This window comes from Natator depressus, chromosome 5 (assembly GCF_965152275.1).
Source record: "Natator depressus isolate rNatDep1 chromosome 5, rNatDep2.hap1, whole genome shotgun sequence".
Lineage (NCBI taxonomy): Eukaryota > Metazoa > Chordata > Testudines > Cheloniidae > Natator > Natator depressus.
The window spans coordinates 93,446,383-93,459,366 of record NC_134238.1 but is presented as its reverse complement, the minus strand read 5'-3'; the positions used below and the strand labels follow the sequence as shown (position 1 = coordinate 93,459,366).

General features: G+C 42.1%; 1 protein-coding gene across 2 annotated transcripts in view; it reads right to left on the bottom strand.

Moving 5' to 3' along the window:
• LOC141987662 (guanine nucleotide-binding protein subunit alpha-14) overlaps window positions 1-12,984 on the bottom strand; it is a 65,261-nt gene that overhangs the window by 21,326 nt on the left and 30,951 nt on the right. The window contains exon 2 of one of the 2 annotated variants that reach the window (XM_074953220.1): window positions 2,685-2,816. The exons of the other annotated variant lie outside the window; for it this stretch is intronic. The gene's annotated coding sequence lies outside the window, so the exon portion shown is untranslated. The remainder of the gene's footprint in view (window positions 1-2,684; window positions 2,817-12,984) is intronic. 2 annotated transcript variants of the gene reach the window in all.

The window sequence follows — 12,984 nt, the reverse complement described above, 5'->3', positions numbered from 1 at the left end:
CTAAACAGTTTCTCTTTCATCTGAGTTATTCAGAAGTAAAGTGGCCTTGGTGCACTTCAGCTTAATTCTCCTTAAAAGAGAGAGCAAGAGAACTCCCCAGCCAGAAGCAACAGTTCCTGGTGCTCCTGTGAGAGGATACAAAACACTTGGAAGGAGTGTATGAAAAAAGTCTGGCCTAAGTGACAGAACAAATGAACTCTCCAACAAAACAATTTCCTGCGTGACACACAAAACAGGAATACTCTAAACAGATTACTGAATGCTTGCCAGAACTTTAAAAAAGATTCTAAATGCCATCTGTTACTGATATAGTTTATATGTAAAGGTTTACACAGGAAGACTGAGATGTGCATGATATTTTCACCTTTTTGCCTTGCGGTGTAAAAAATAAGTATATATTTTTCTCTTTTAAAACAAACCTTTCTTGGGTAGTAATAGCTAATTTAGAATCTATTGATTATATGTATACAACATTGAATTTCATCTCAGTCTGCTTTGGACTTAACAACCTCACTGCTTTTATGCATATGTTAAACAGCACAGGTCCTGGTGATTTATTACGATGTAGTTTATCAATTTGTTCTAAACCCTCTTCTCATGACAAATCAATTTGGGACAGTACTTCAGATTTGTTGTCCAAAAAGAATGGCTCTAAAGAATGGCTCTCTCTCTCACACACACACACACACACACCCCTTCCCTCCCTCTGCACTGAAGACCAATGCAAAGTAATGTAGCTTCTCTGCAATGGCCTTGTTTTTCTTGAGTGCTCCTTTAACATCTTTGTTGTCTAGTGGCCCCATTTTCCAATCAGGATTTGGCTTCCAAATTTTAAAGGATGCCCTTTTGCCTCTAACTTTTGGTCCTCCCACTGTCTTCTTTTGATTTATTTGTGGGATATATTTTGTCTGAGCCTCTATTATGGTTTTTAAGCATGCTGGTTGCAGGCATTTGTGTAGCTCCCCTTTTGAAGTTAAATGTTACTCCCATCCCACCTTGTCCCCACCCAATTCCACCCCCTCTCCCAAGCGCACTGAGCCCTCGCTCTTTAAGTCAGCTTTTCAGTCAGAGAATAATTCATCCAATTTTAACATACACAAGAAAAGGAAAAGAAACTAATAAAAGCTTGATCAAGGCTGACATGGTCCATTATTAGTGGGCAATCTGTAACATACACCTTTGTCTATATTCCACCAGCGCTCTGGCCTGCTGCTGCTCCTCACAGGCGGTATGCATCCCCGATGTGGCCCTCAGGCCAAAAATAAAGGCCTAAGAAATGAAATGCTTTCTCCACCCTTTTCCTTCCCCACAAAAACAAAACCAACCATCACCCTGAGGAATTTCAGCTTTAGTAAGAACGAAGAAAAACTCACTGATATTAATGCATGCCTGCAATCTGCCCAAGACTGCAGTTTGTTCACATTTGACTTCTAAATCTGACATATGCAAAACACTATAGAACATGATGGACAACTTTGATTATGGAAATTAGGCTCCTTCCTATCAAGGGACAAACAAACTGAGATGTGAAAGGAGATTAATTTAGATTTATTTCATTCTCAAAAACAGTAGCCAGAATTAGCTATCATTGTATACTAAAGCTTGAATTTTCTACCTCTAATTGCTAAGGAAATTAGGTAATGAAAGATTAATGTGTTTTGAGTATTGGGTAACATGAGATGGTCACTATGTCATGAATTTAAATACAGAATGTAGAGAAAGGCAATCTCAAGAGACACATGCCCACAGATAGGTCTATCATTTCTATTTCTCCTGCAGCTCCAAAAGTTCCCAGGCCAGGTGCTTCAGGGAGAGAGGGATGAGCAGAGGAGCCCTTCCCCTCCCATCCTGTGAGAATGGTATTGGAAAAGTATGACCGGGCACAGGTTTTTCTACCTCACCCCTGCTCACTGAAGGCTTTTAAGGAAACTTGGTAACTACATAGTAAAAGGTAAACTCCTATTGTAGTTATGGCATGTTTCAGAGTAGCAGCCGTGTTAGTCTGTATTCGCAAAAAGAAAAGGAGGACTTGTGGCACCTTAGACTAACAAATTTATTTGAGCATAAGCTTTCGTGAGCTTCATCGGATGCATCGATGAAGTCCTCCTTTTCTCATTATGGCATGTGTCTTGTTAGCTCCAGCAGGATATAACTGGTGGGCATGAAGGAACTGCAATAGACAAGATCATGCACGTTATTTGGAATAGAGTGGGAGGGCCACCTGCTCACAGTGTCTGAAATGGAACTTTATCAAAAGCCAATTAAAAGTCTAAGTGAGGCTTGTTTGTTCTCTGCTAAGCACCATTCTGTGAACACTTTTAAAAATTGCACACTGGTTTGTCTTACTCAACTAATCTAAATATGTTTATAATCTAATGATTTTCTCGCCAGGATCAACCTTAGCTCTTTTATGAAAGATGGAAGGTAAAATATTTAAAAGCACTTAAGTGATTTAGGAACCTAAGTCCAATTGACTTTATATGAGATGTAGGCCTCTACGTCCCTAAATCACTTTTGAAAATTTTAGCAGGAAGCAACTCATCTGTAAATCACATCTTGTATGATCCATAATAAATTGTTCAAACACAGACTATTCACATTATTGACTTTACTCTTATCATCATTCCAGTAGGTTTTGTTGCTTTACTGGTTTCTTGTTGTTCTGTGACTGTACAATCACTTACTTGTGAATCCAGTTGTCACCTTCCTCTTTCTCCCTCAGTCCACTCAAATCTAAGGATATCACCTCTGATTCTTAAGCACAGGAGTCCAGGGCTCAAAACAATTCCCTTTATATGGGTATTGTGCTGCAGGACCTATGAGGTAAGTGTGTGAAAAGGGCCAGATTTAGCCACTGCTGTGGTTGTGCTTTCTTCCACTGCTGGAAAAAAAGAGGAAAAATAGACCCCTCTCCCAGTATGCCATTGCTTTAGGCAACATTGGACTATCTGTCATGGGTCATTAAGTATAGTTTTGAGGAATCACAAAACAGTATTTGTCAGCTCATTTATCAAACTGCTGATGACATAACAATAAATATGGAATCAGGAATGTTACTCTTTAACCAATGCAGATTAATTTAAAAAAGTTTTGGTTGTGTTTGTGTTGTAAATTACCTTTTGGTTCTTGCCTGGTTATTAGGACTTACATTGTTACGAAACAGACAAACAGGGAAATCAGTGAGATAATCAGTTGGACAGCCAGCATAAGGATGACTTGCAAATATTTTTTATGAGTTAAATAAATGTCCATCTGCCAAGTACTCCAAATAGCAAAGGAAAATCATAATTCTCCTTCCCTGCCCTGGTCCCACTCAGTGTTGATTCAGTACACACTATGCTGTGACATCACAACACCAGCAACCCTGTTGGAACATGAGCCATCCCATGCAGAATTAGTTAAATCACCTTCTATCTCACACAGTTGTGAACCATTATTTATATTAGTTTAATCTCATTTTATATATAATTTGGAATAGGTGAACAGAACCATTCAGATTACCTTCAAGCTACAAATACTTTGACTCTCCACCTTTGCAATTTCCTCATCCACAAGCAGCCCAGAATCCTCCTCCATACCCAACAAGCCCTGGTTATCCCTCACTTATCTGTAGGTGTCTATAGCAGGGAGAAAGGCAGATCAGTAGCCTTACCTTCCGAGAGGGGATGTTCGGTATTTTCTCATCACTATCAGGGGACACCTGACCAGAGTCAGTTCCTTTCTCCCGCCAATTCAAACCAAGTTTATATTAAGAGGCTACTATTTCAAAATCGTGTAGTATTCACAGGGAGCTTTTACAGCCTGGATTCTGTATATACTGTAACAGCACACACTGTCTTTGCTCTCAGTGTTTACTTTGCTTTTAAAACATCTACTCCATAGCCAGGAAAGAATAATGTATAAACCACAGATAAACAGAATTGCACATTAACAAGTAAAAAAGCATAGGCAGGTTGAAGTATACTTTATATATACTGCAATTAGTATAGGCTGTCTCCTGTCACTAAAGGACAAGTGTTTATGTAATGGCATCAAACATTGTTTCCCACTGTTTTAGATCTCAACTAACAGCGTTGTGGCACTGTTTGAATACTAAGTCAGAGGGGAGAGAAAAAACACCTACATAATTAGTAGCGTAACTTCCTGGAGCAACCAGATTTTCCTTGGGAAGGCTGCATGTAATTATGTACTCTGTCCTCTATGCCTTCTATATTTTGGTGCATGCAAAAAATCTATTTTCTAGAGAGTTCTATGAATAAGTAGGTAAGGTAAATACCCCTGCTCTGAGCAATGAAAAGAAGGGATTATAAAGATATCTGTATCAGAGGCTTACCTACATGTGGGCCAGATATTCTATATTCATGTTATTAATTTTCACATACAAACAAAATTCTGCAAGTGTGCAAAAATATTACATTTTTAAATTCAGGTGCATTTGAAACAACTAGTAAATATTTGTCAGAATAAATGTTTATATATCATATCAATGTTCATTTAAACTTTTTTTAAATTTAAATTTTTCACAGTTGTGCAAAATTATGGGGGAGGGAGGTGGTATCAAAAATTGTGATTCAAAAAGCTAAAGCTTTATAATAATTAAAACACAAATTGTCAACATCACATACATATCCAAATATCCTTAAACCAAACTCTAATAAATTCTCAAGCAATATTTTTGTTACTTTGCCTATCTGTATATTTTGATCATGATCAAGGGGGAAAAAAAATGTCATGTGTTTGTGTGTATACAATAAAACATTTACCGGTAAAACTCTAATCCTTCCAAGCCTACTTATAACTATGTAAAATGGCTTCTCCTATTCCACCTCTTCCTTTAGCACTGCATTATCATTCGGCATAAGAACCAATAGCTAGATATTTATTCATCCAATTTCTGCTGAACCTTTAGCAGTTCACTTAACTTGCAGCAAGTAAGTTAAAAACAAATGTATTACCCAAGCAAAATCAAAAGGAGTGGAGAGATCCTTGCACAGCAAGATAGTGAATAAACAAGAAAGTTTCTGCAGTTACTGTTAAACTCAGATCAAATGTGTTTTACTACAACAAAAAAAGACTGAGTAAATGATTAACTAATAGTGCTTTTAAACATAATTACCCTTTGCAATTTTTAATGAAATCTTTTGTAAGTTAAACTTTCTTCTAAAACATGTATATTTTAGCCTAAGAAGTGCCAAAACTCAAACAGTAAATAAGGAAAGAAAGAAGTTATCTACAGGGTGTCTTCACCTTCTAACCTAGTTTTAGTCAATACAAACAGAGAGAGATTATTATACTTTGAGCTAGAGGATCCACTCCCTCAGGGAGTTTTACATTTACAGGCCCAGAGATTAAATCAATATTTGGATTTTTGTTATTAAGCTTTTTTTTAAAATGTTTCCTCAGTAGAGTATTACAACGGCCTAATAGTTAACACCCTTGACTCCAGTGAGGTCACCAAATGCTAAATTTGTCTGGCAGGAAATCATCCACATGCTACAAACCATACTACATGCACTACGTAAGGAACTAAAACAAGATCCTACAATGCAAGGAAAAGTTTAATGAAACCAAAAAGATGACAGCTGTGGACGTGGCCTAACCGTAATATCTGCTTCCTACGTACATGACCTCTTCAAAGGAAAACAGGAAAGCAAATTATGAAAGAAAAATCTCTGTAACCATGGAACATGGTATTTTAATAGATCCTAACTTTAAAAGTGAATGTCAGAACAGCAAAGCTTTTGTTCTTTGTTTTAACTGAAAGTCAGCTAAATATAGAGATGATTGCTCTTGTTTTAAGATGTTCCTTAGAGCAATGTAATTAAAAAGCTATGTGCAAAATACTTTTAAGGCCAATTCTCTAATTATCTCTGAAATTCCTCATATTCGTTTTTTAAAACAAAAAGGAATATATCTACCAATGAGGGAACACCTAGTCAACTGCAGGCTGCCCTACTGGTGAACTCATGAGAGCAAGCTTTACATGAGCCCAACTGGTATTTCTACATTTTCAGCCCATGGGGATTTTCAGCAACTATCTTTTCTCCACTCCTTTCCTCCTCAGAGCAAATACCAGAATGGTTAACATTCAAGTTGGCCCTGGAAGTCTTCCTGTAATTTCAGTTCAATTGTTTTCACTTCCTGTCTTGAACTGTGGTCCAGCATTACTGACTTAAACAAATTTCAATTTTTTAATGAAAAATTGAAAGCTTCAGAAACTCTAACTCATTGAGAACTCACCTTCCAAATTCAACCCTCGTATAGAGGGTGCAATAGGTTCTGTGCCCACTTACACCAATAAAGTATTGAGTCCCTAAAAGGTTGGGAATTGTGCTGCTGTAAACTGGATGGAGAGGTGCTTACATTACATATTCCTGTTTGTTTATTTTAAACCCTCCAGTTAGTTATTTTCCTTGCCACAGCTCCTTTCCATCCTCTGTGAAGGATGTGGGAGATGCCTGTAATAGTTGATGAATATGTGTGATTACGTTGCTTGCTATATGATTACCAGTGGTTAATTTCAGGAGGACTTACTGGCATGTCTTCAGGAAAGGGGACAATGCTGCAGATTGCCCCATTCACCTATGTTTACTAGGTCAATGAAGGTGGCATTCCCTTTGAAGTTTACTCTAACCATACAGGAATCAACTGTTTGACTGGTAAGCCCCATCTTGTATCCTCAGGGGGCCTTCAGGTGAGAACTGGAAGAAAATTTGGGACTGGATAATATCACAGTCCCTGAAGCACAAGGGAGAAGCAAGGATTGTGGGAATCAGCCTGAATCCCAGTCCCCAGAGGCAAGGATGTCTGCAACAATGTAGGCTTACCTAAACTATAGGTAAAACAGCTATGGACGTAGGCTGTTTGTGCTGTAAAGAACCCTAGTCTTTGTTCCACTTTGTTCCCACTGCTGAGATTAAACAATATTTTGTTTCGAAAAGGCTGCTTTGGGTCACAGTATTCATCTATTGGTCACAGCTCCCAAAGGGAACACTAGAACAGAGTCAAAGGTACAGCTAGCCCTGAACCAGAGATTTTCAAACTGGGGAGGGGGGTTCTCCCCGGGAGGACCCAGAAATGTATTCTAGGGAGTGTGAGAAGCTTTGGGGGGGCTGAGAGGGAGGAAACTTACTGTGCAATATTCAGAAGGGTGGTGGTATGGTATTGCCATCCTTCCTTCTGCACTACTGCTGGCAGCAACACTGCCTTCAGACCTGGGCACCTGACCCGCAGCCACAGCTCGCTGCTCTGCCTTCAGAGCTGCGCTACCCGATACGCCTGTTACTTTGGGGTATGCTCATGAACACGGACACACACACACACACACAGAGAAAGTCTGAGCGGACCGGATCAATCAGCACTCTCAAGCCGATCCCCTCATATGTCCCTGGTCTCAATGGGCTGGGCCAAGCAGCCCCTTCAAGCTGTCACCCCTATCTGCCCCTGGTCTCAACAGGCTGGGCTGAGCAGCAGTTTAAGCTGCCCCCACCCTTATATGCCACAGGTTTAACACATCCCTATCCCACTTTCATGTCACAATTGTACTGGCAGTAATCCACCTGATGAGCAAACCCCACCACATTTTTGGGCACTACAGGGATCTTTAGCTTAGGTAAAAGAAGTGTTGCTGCAGAGTAAATGGGAAAAGCTAAAAACACAGAAGAGTAGAGTTCAGCGAGAGAGAGAAGCAACCAGCTTAACCATAAAAGTTATTTATGGAATAATAAATATAACTACTCAAGGAGAGCCTAAACCAACATAACAGTTACATTATCCCACTCCAGGAGGCTTGAACTGGTCAGGGTTCCCAGGTGATAGTGGTAGCTCAGAGTCCTGAGGGCAGGAGACAGGCAGAGGCCCCAGCATGATCAGTCAGGAGAAGATGGAGTCCCAGTGGAATGATGCATAGTTTGGATCTAAGCATCAGAACACTGATTGGAAGGTGAGTAGGGATTTTTGTAGAGGAAAATACAATGGTTCAAGGGAGAACATTAGATTTGTTTACAGATAAACTGATGACTCAAGGGTTTTCTTTAGGCTAGACAATAGGAGCTGATCACTCTTGGCTCTGGCTGGTGTTTTCTTCCAGGGAGCTCACAATGCAACTAGGCTGCTTCAGTATTTTGGATATCAATCATGGATTTATGACTAGAATTGGTCTGATAATTGCTGAGCTGGGTGTGTGCAGACGTAGGTTCATTAACATCTGGAGCAGAGATTCCCATGATGAAGTGCGTCCCAGAGTTCTGTGCAGTTCTCCATTCTGTATGCAAATTGAGATGTCTCCCTGTCCCATCTTTCATGCAGATGAGGCCAGGGGAGTTATCTCTGTTCTTCATTCTGCATGCTAATGGAGATGTTTTAATCTTGTCACTCTTGTCAGGAGGGGTCTAGGTGTGTCTCCCAACGCCCTTCACTGCTCTCTGCAAGTTTTTTCTCTGATGGCTTTTGGTTTAAGGGTGGGGTGGGGGGGTGTCTTTTAGACAGGCTGGATACTGCACCTTGGTTCCCCAAGAACACAGAGCTGAGCACCTCGGGGGGCGGGGGGGAGTGTACACTACTAGAGACACAAAGAAGGGGGACACGATCAAGTAAATTTGACAACTACTGCCCTGAATCATTACTGTTACACTCATTTTGCACATTTCCTGAATGTTAATTCAGTTATTTGCCACTTGCATCCAATATGTAAATTTAAGCTGCTGCTGAACTTGATCAATAATCCACAGTGCAACATTTGTACTTGCATTTCTGACACCTTAGTTAAAAATCTACAATATATACACATACAGGTGTGCATATAATCAACCACAGATTATTGATCTGTTCAGAATGTTGCAAAAAAAAATCCTTTAGTTACAAATTGATTGACAAAAATAGCTGTAAATATTGAGTTTATACATAAACTGGGCTGTAAATAGGATTCAGAAATCTATCAAGGAGATTTTGAATTGGCAGGATATTAAGCACTCTGATGAGTACAAAAAAAGTCACAAAAATCTTTTCCTTGAACTCACAGCGATCTGGCCCATTTTTCTGAACTAGTTGCTCCACCAGTTTTCTGACTTTTATATTTATGAAAGACTGATTTTTTCCCCTTGTGTTAACTTTGTAGTATGCTGGCTTCTCCTGAACCATATTCCATTTCTCTTGGAAAGAGGCAACACTTTTCAGTGCTGCTTTTGTGCTTTTAATCTACCCTATTCTGATACTAAATCCACATTACCTTGCGTCTATATCATTTCACTTATAAAAAAAAAAAAAACCAAACACTTTAATTGATTTCTAGAAATGTGAATCCTTGTAGTGGGAAAAGCAAAGAAACACCTTAATTCTTACTTGATTTTAATTATTAAAATGGCATTTCATAAGCACCTGATTAATTGAGGTATCAGCAAGTACTGCAGGTTACAATTCATGATTCTGCAACCTTTAACTTCACAAGGCAACGGTCAGATTACTTGATACACTAATACTTGGTTTATACACCATTACAGTTTTGCATTGTTAAAACATATAGGCTGGTACATTCCTTGTATTAAATGTCTTATTTAAGGATTTAAACACCTGTGATGAGTGCTACAAAAACTGCTGGCGAAAGGATTAGTAAACCAAAAAGAAAAACAAAACAACCATTCTATATCCAAACCTGTGAAGCTGCATGAAGACGGTGCTATTAGAGGTATTCATCCTCTAACTGCTGCATCTGGGTAGACAAATCCCCTTGGGGAAAGATTCTGATTCCAGTTACACCAGTCTAACAGAGTTGATTTTAGCCCCAAGCGTCTATTATTTCAAGAAGAAAAGGAGGACTTGTGGCACCTTAGAGACTAACAAATTTATTTGAGCATAAGGTGCCACAAGTCCTCCTTTTCTTTTTGCGGATACAGACTAACACGGCTGCTACTCTGAAACCTATTATTTCAAGGGTATACGATAGCTGCGCTCTCCTGCTAGAGCCTCCAAACAAGCTCAAGGTTATGAGAGGTTATACCCGAGGCAGTACTGCCATCCCCAAATGTTCAAAAATTGTGAGTCAGACTCACCAGAAATCATGAGATTGGCTTTAACAATCATGAGATTATGTAAAAAATAATAGATTTGGTGTTTTTTTTAAATTTGCCTTCTGTTTGTTTGTTTTGAGCCTTTAGGGTGCACTTTACATTTTGAAGCTTTCTCCACAGCCATGAGGACTAGAAACTTACTTTTTCTTTAATAACTAAGGCTGAAATCATCACCTATCCACTTGACTCCAGAAGCTGGGACTTTAAGGAAAACAATAATTGTCATTAGGCTCATGATAAAATCATGAGAGTTGGCAACACTGGTCATGGTCTCACATCAAAACCTCTCTTTTCTTCCATGCTGCAGAGATTTTGGAACTTTGTTGATTCTTTAGCAAGTGAGAGAGAGATGGGACAAATGGCTCCTGATTAGCCACCAACTGTGCACACAGTATTATTTTGGTTACTCCATCTCCCTCAACCCCTCCCCAGCCTGCTTGTTTGTCTCATCCATCTGTAATGTAGTGCATAGTAGTTAAAAGGTAAAACTAAGGGACCTCACTTCAATCCTAATAGTGATAACTAGACAGGTGAACCAACTTGGAGACAGTTTAGAAAGAACAGAAGGAATTCAAACATTGTTTTCTCCACGATTATTTCCAAAAGGAGTAGAAATGGTTTGAATAAGACCCATTATAATACAGCTATAACAAGTGGAGAAAGTGGTCAATTAATATACAAAAAGAACCAGCAAAACTGCTCTTCAGGAAATGGGATAAATCCTGTTGTACGAGACAAGATTTTCTGTAATTTTTCAGTGGGCAAAATGCTAAATCTCCTGTTTAGTTGAAACTCCCCTCACCAGAATTTCTCCAGCATATCTCCAGCCTTGCTTATATTCACAACTGTAAATATTTATAGCACAAGCTTGCTAATCACTTTGTTGCTAAAGGATCTTTTTTGTTTAAAACTTGTGAGGAGTTCATGAGGTAAACACTTGTAATATATGGGCCAGGAAACAGCCTACACATGTCTCTATCCAGACTGTACATGTGTATTACAGACATTTTAAACACTAACTGCTGTCCATGAGAGTTTGACCAGGATAAAGGTGACTTGTACCTAGGGTGACCAGATGGTCCGATTTTATAGGGACAGTCCCGATATTTGGGGCTCTCTTATATAGGTTCCTATTACCCCTGTGGCAGAGCGCCAACCTTGTCCCCGTGGGTCCCGCACTTCCAGGTGGTTTATGCTAGCTTCAGAGGCTCACTGCAACCCTCCACATAGCCCTTTTCTCTCTAGGGCCAGGGATAAGTCTACTGAGCCCTTTTCATCATAAGCCAGCAAGGAGGTTTGTGAGAACTCCCACAGTTTGTGTTGCTCCTGCGGCCTCATACCAAAACAGTTTAGCCTCCTGTCCTGACAGGGGCCTGTTTTCCCCTCCCAGGAGGTGTTTCTGTAGTGGTAGGTTGGGGGGAACCTGGGCCTGCCCTCTACTCTGGGTTCCGGCCCAAGGACTCTAATGATAGCAGCTGTTGGCAGCCAACCTTTCACTGCCAAAGTTGCTACATTTCCCTGGTCCACTTCCCCACAGCTCTCCTGCTTCTCCCTTCTTCACCCTTAACTTAGGGCTCCCTTACCAATGACTTGAGGGTGTCTTCATTAACCAGCCCTTCAGCCACACTTCCTCTCCTCTGCCAGGCTGGAGTGAGCCCTTTTATAGTATCAGAGGGGCCTTAATTAGAGTCAAGTGGTCACCTTAGCATACTGGCCTCACCTGGCTCTTTGCAGGTTAATTGGAGTCAGGTATTCTCATTAGCCTGGAGCAGCCCCTGCTCTGGTCAGTCAGGGAACAGAACCCTGTTCATCCAGTGGCCAGTAGACTCGTCTTTGGCTCCTCTGCTGAACCCGACTGGCCTGGAGGGAGGAGGGAGACTGCTGCTGGGCCTTGGGCCCTTGCTGCTGCCACCACTGCCTCTGCTCCAGCTGCTCCCCTGGCCGGGCCGGACACCATCCACCCACCCCCCTTCTCCGCTACCTGGTTGCTGGCTAGCTGCTGGACTCCCCCACCCACCCACCCTTGGGTGCTGCTGTTACTGCTCCAACTACAGCCCCGGGGGGGAGGGGGGCTGCTAGCCCGCTCCCCAGAGGGGGGGAGTGAGGGACCCCTACCCCAGCCGTTGCTGCTACTGTTGCTGTGGACACCACCACCACCACCACCACCTGTGAGGGGTCCTCTCTGCCTGCCTGGCCACCGGGCTACTGCCTGGAGCAGCTGCTGCTGCCTTTGCTGCTGCCTGAGAGCTGCCGGACCCTGAAGGAGGAGGGGACGAGGCCATCTGCTGCTGGGGGAGCGCACAAGGACTCTGCAGACCACTGTGGAGGGGGCCAGAAGGCTGAGTAACTTTTGGACTGTGCTCTTGTGGTGGGGGTCCTGTGTTTGTTGGGACACAGGGGGTGTGGCGTGGAGCCTGCCCCCTAGTCCATCAGTGTGTCCCGTCCCCCCCCAACCCCCACCACCATCAGCACTGCCCCCTCCACCACCCCCAGTGGACACTTACCATCTGCCTCAAGCTCCTGCTTCTGGGACTCCGCTGCTTGCTTGGCCTGCTGCCCCCTTTCACCACCTTTTGGGCCTGCAGCAGCAGCCAGCCCGCACTGACTTTTTTGCAAGCGCACGTGGGCACACGTGCCCCCCGCCCCATCCTGGACTGACCCCCTTCAGCAGCCCCCAGCTTTGTCCTTGGCTCCCTGCCCCATTTTTCCCCTTGCAGCCTTTTTGCCCTCCCCTTTACCCCCGAACTTCGCTGGCTTCAGTTTGTTTGCCTGACCCACCCTTCTCCCTCTGCAGCCTTTGCTTGTTTGCCCCGCCCTTGCCTCTGAAGTCAGCCCCTAGGTTCCCTGTCCTGCCTCCAGCCTGGTTCTCCCCCCTCCCCATGTGATACCCCTGCCCTGATTGGCCCCTTATTCAGTGCAC